Raw genomic sequence first — 4,333 nt, 5'->3', positions numbered from 1 at the left:
CCCTTTTCTCTTTAAAGTATCAAAAACATTCAACAGGGATTTGTACCATACTAACATGTTAATGTCATATGGATGTTGTTGAAATATGAAGGAGTTTTTGTTCAATGGTTATTAATGGAGAAGCTGTTATACTGCCATCTGCTGTGTCTTCTGAGTACTGCAGTTGTATTGTACCATTCTAAAAAACTAAATATAGCACACGCACGTTAAAATGCCTGTTCTCTTCAGATGTCATTACAGATTTTTCAGCAACTGTATATTTTCAGTTTACTAAAAATGAGCCACTGGTGCCGTGAAAAAAAGAACAAATAAAATCACTCTAGGAGAGGAGTTTTTAGACAGCTGGAGATAGGCACCAGGACCCAGCTTGGGATAAGAGTGACAGAAAATGGATGGTTGGATAATCGCATCTTTTACTTACTGACCTTCACTGGTTTGTCCATGCAACAGTCCTAGTTTTTGTCAGGAGGATTTTACTTTACTAACACAGCATTCAAGGTTTTCCAGGCCAAGGACCCCCAAACTGATGGTGAGATGGAGCAGGGACCCCCTAATTATATATAGTATGAAAATGTGTTAACAGTTTCTCAAATTCACACCATTCATAATATACGAGTAATATTACACTGCACATGCATGAATTGTAAATGTCAAGGTACACATTTGAGCTTTGTGTGATACACATTAGTAAATTGAGATGCACAATTATATATCTTGTTGTACACATGTGGATCTTTTTGAGACTGATTTGACTCCATTTTTATCTTTTCTAAAACCAGTTTTAATATAAGTGTAGGATCATCAATCCATTTAAATCCTTTACCCCCTTTTCCTCTGATAGAATATAGAGTCTGAAACATTAACTAGATGGCGTCTGTTAAAAGGAGTGAGCTATGCAACCCTGAGGGACCAAGTATGTATAGTTTAAAGAAGGAAAAATCACCTTTGGACAAAGTTTTGTTTGAATTAAGCAAAGCTGTTTGCCTTTGGGTTCATTTAACATTTAGTTCCTACTATCTTCCTTTAGTTTTATTTTAACATTCATCTTTAATTATCCTCCCATTTCTGTTTGTTGTTCTTTGTAAGGCTTAGTGTTGATGTGTCCTGTCTGCTTTGCTGCTTAACTCCCAGATTGTCTATAAGGTCATTAAAATCAGAAGAACTGCAGGAGGAACGTCTCACTGTCCTTTTGTAGAGCTAATTAGTTCCGACCCTGCAAGGTGACAAGAACAATTGTTCTATTAACATGTTGTCAGGTCAGACCCCCCAACAGAGAAACAATAATAACCACCTATCTGCCAAAGCGCTGTACTATAGTAATATTAAACTCTTGCTCCAGTTGACTTCACTTTTGTTTATTTATAAAGAACCAATTTACAACCACTTATTTCAAGACACTTTACAAATAAAGACAAAAAGATCCTGTTCACATGACTTCAATCAAACCTTTATTATAGTGAGAAATAACATGTGAAGATAGAACGACAGGAAGCATCCTTCAACAGAAACAGACCCAGTAGGGGAATTTATTATAATCCAGTCTTGTAAAATAGAAACAAGTCCGAGCAAATGTCATCTGAAGGCAATTTACATGACAACTTTAATACAAAAACATGTAACAGAAAACAACAGAAACACAGAATCAATTAGAAACACAAACATGCAGTCCAGCCCAATCCTATTTACAACATGGTAAAAATAAATTCAGCTTATTATGGCGTTTAGAGAAATGTCTTCAACCCGAGGAAGCTCAGCCAATCACATCCAGTCGTTAATTTTACAGCAGTCCTTCCTCCTGAGCAGTGAAGTGGTGACAGTAGAGAGGAAAAGCAGCTTTAAGCAGGAAGGAACCTCCAGCAGCTCCATGTCAGCGCCCATCTACTGCGGCCGAGCGGGTCTTTAACAGGACAGCAGACGTCCAACAGACACAGAGGCGCCGGTCCAAGGAGCAGATGACCTTATCTGGAAAAGAAGAACAGGAGTTAGTGAACGAACACGCTAGTCTGTGACATTTAAACACATGAACACTGGGAGAGGTGTAACTTTGACCAAGAGAAGACGGAAACACACAGGGAGAACCTAAAGTTAACAGAAGCCATAACTGTAGAGAATGGATGCTTGGAGAAAATGCCTGAAAATGCTGCAAGTCTTCAGTCGGTCGTTTCTCTGCTTTAAAAAGTTCTAAAAAAACCTTCAGAGATCAAGCAGGGGGAAATTCTCCCATATTGGATCAGAAGCTGCTTCCTAACTCTTTATCTGTGGTCTAATGGAAAAGTCAGAACTTCTGGTTCTGGTAAATTTTGGTTACAGAGATTCAAACGAAGGTGAACAATTAATGATGGAAAGATAAAGATTAAAGGTCAGACCACCTTGATGGGATGGTTGTATCTTTTAAATCTGTTTGTTCTGGATCTGTTTTTAATATCTCCACCAATACTGATGAACATCTGGAAGCAATAAAGGTTTGTTATCTTCTCTTACTGGGTGGAGCAGACTGATGGTTTAGCTGCAGGGTCGTCAACGTTTTTCAGTCCAGGACTCCAGCATGTTGGAGAGAAATAGAGGAGCCATGTTTCTCCTCCTTAGCGGTCTCTGTGCTCCGTCCTCTTCTTCAGCTCCTTCATCAATGAAAGCAAAGCGTCCTCAGAGTCTGAAACTGTCTGCATGTGATGCCTCTCTAGTCAGATAACAACCAACATACCTCCAAACACGTGTGGATGGACTCTGTTCCAATGTGATCCGGCTGCTAGAAAACTGCTCCCATGTTCAACCTGCTTTCCCTGCAAAAAGAAGACAAATGAATTTCCTGGAAACCAAGTTTAAATCTGGGCAGGATGTTGTTTTCATCATAATCTTGGTCTTTCTGTGTTTCAGTGACTGTTAGCTTTTAATCAGGCCTGGGAAGCTTGAGTTGTCGGTTTGTGGTGTTCATAAAGTCTTACTCCGTGTGTTTTCTGTTCCAGTCTTTATGTGCCGTCCTCAGGTGGGGACTGGGAAGCTCCTCACCATCCTGGATGTCCCGGTTCCTCACAGAAGTTCTGCTTTTGGACGTCCACAGTGTCTGAACATGCATGAAAAACTAAGTGAGGCCACCTGAAATGTTAACTTTCTATTTAAAAAATGGATTATTGTTGCTCCTTACTGAACATGCTCTCACTCTTTGTAAAGGTCAGCAGCCCAGATGATCCTCCTCTGGTTTGGTCGCTGCAGATCTCATCAGCATCTTCTGATGGCCCAAAGCTTGGAGAGGCTCGGTCCAACATGGGATTCAAAAAACACAGAAGAGATCCACTGCGGTCAGAACAGGCCTAGATCATATGAAGAATATTTCTGCAGAGGGTTCCTTTCCCTCAAAGTAGGCCTGAAAACTAACTGACCAGAGGAACATCTAGAAGTAGACCAAGTCGCATCTGAAAGCTGTTTCTAACAGTCGGCTCCTCTCACAACCCAAATCCCTACATCAGTCCTGTCCTCTGTCTCAAACTGCTCTGAAATCAGTTTGTCCCTCCAAGCATCGTCTCTTTACCTTCTCACCAACATCCCAGAGACCAGTTCCACTGATGACCACCACAAGCTGTGCCACTGTTCCATTCTAGATCCAGTTTGTCCCCAGCAGCATCGTCCTACTCTAGATAATCTGTCCCCACTACAGCCTTGGCCCTCTGCCTATAGACTTTAGGTGACCTCCATTTTTAGACCTTTAAGATTTTTCTTTGACCTCCTGCGTTGTCCTCAGCAGTGATGTCCAGCTGCTCCTTGGATTGGTTTGCCTCCTTGTGGTTCATCTGTTTTCAACCAGGATTCATTTTTTGTCTTTTGGTGTTTTTATTTTTTGTTCATTTGCCTCCATGCTGTGTTTCTTCTTTTCAAATCTGGTTCTTTTATCAATCCTTTGTTTGTGTTGCCTTCTGTTAGCTGGCAGACTGTCCAGCTCTGACATAAGATGTAGAGCATGCTAGATTATGTCTGGCTTAGCCAGCTCTCATGTTCCACACCTTTTTTAAATGGTTGTCGTGTCCTCAGTGCCTGCTCAGATGTCAGTGCTAAACGAAATTTCTAACATCTAAAACTTAAATCAAAATCTAGCAGCGGGGTAAATAAAAGCCACGGTGCAAGACGCTACCTAAGGCATCCCTAGACCTGCCAGATCCTGCCAGAATTCCTCTTCTTAAACATCCCTGTCATGACAAAGCCTCTTCCAGGGGTGCTCCTCTTCATCGTCTTCCTCTCTTCTCCTCCTCCTGGAGACACGGTCTTCTTGGCACTCTAGGGACTCTTCTGGCTCTTCGTGGTTCAACGGGAGTCTGAAGTCGGGGGGAATCCTCTGGGTGAA

At 41.5% G+C, this 4,333-nt stretch overlaps 1 long non-coding RNA gene across 2 annotated transcripts; it reads right to left on the bottom strand.

Moving 5' to 3' along the window:
* Positions 1-1,339: 1,339 nt before the first annotated feature.
* LOC119799212 lies at positions 1,340-3,963 on the bottom strand. 2 transcript variants are annotated; one of them, XR_005282819.1, is made up of 5 exons: positions 3,143-3,963; positions 2,943-3,061; positions 2,702-2,780; positions 2,482-2,618; positions 1,340-1,962 (listed from the first exon to the last, which is right to left on the bottom strand). It is a non-coding gene; the product is annotated as an uncharacterized LOC119799212 (long non-coding RNA). The 2 variants fall into 2 exon arrangements; XR_005282820.1 differs by having other exon boundaries at positions 3,158-3,963.
* Between the last annotated feature and the right edge of the window lie 370 nt (positions 3,964-4,333).

Source organism: Cyprinodon tularosa, unplaced genomic scaffold (genome assembly GCF_016077235.1).
Source record: "Cyprinodon tularosa strain WSP-4 unplaced genomic scaffold, ASM1607723v1 ctg654, whole genome shotgun sequence".
Lineage (NCBI taxonomy): Eukaryota > Metazoa > Chordata > Actinopteri > Cyprinodontiformes > Cyprinodontidae > Cyprinodon > Cyprinodon tularosa.
The sequence above is the reverse complement of the archived record's forward strand: the minus strand, read 5'-3'. Positions and strand labels throughout refer to the sequence as shown.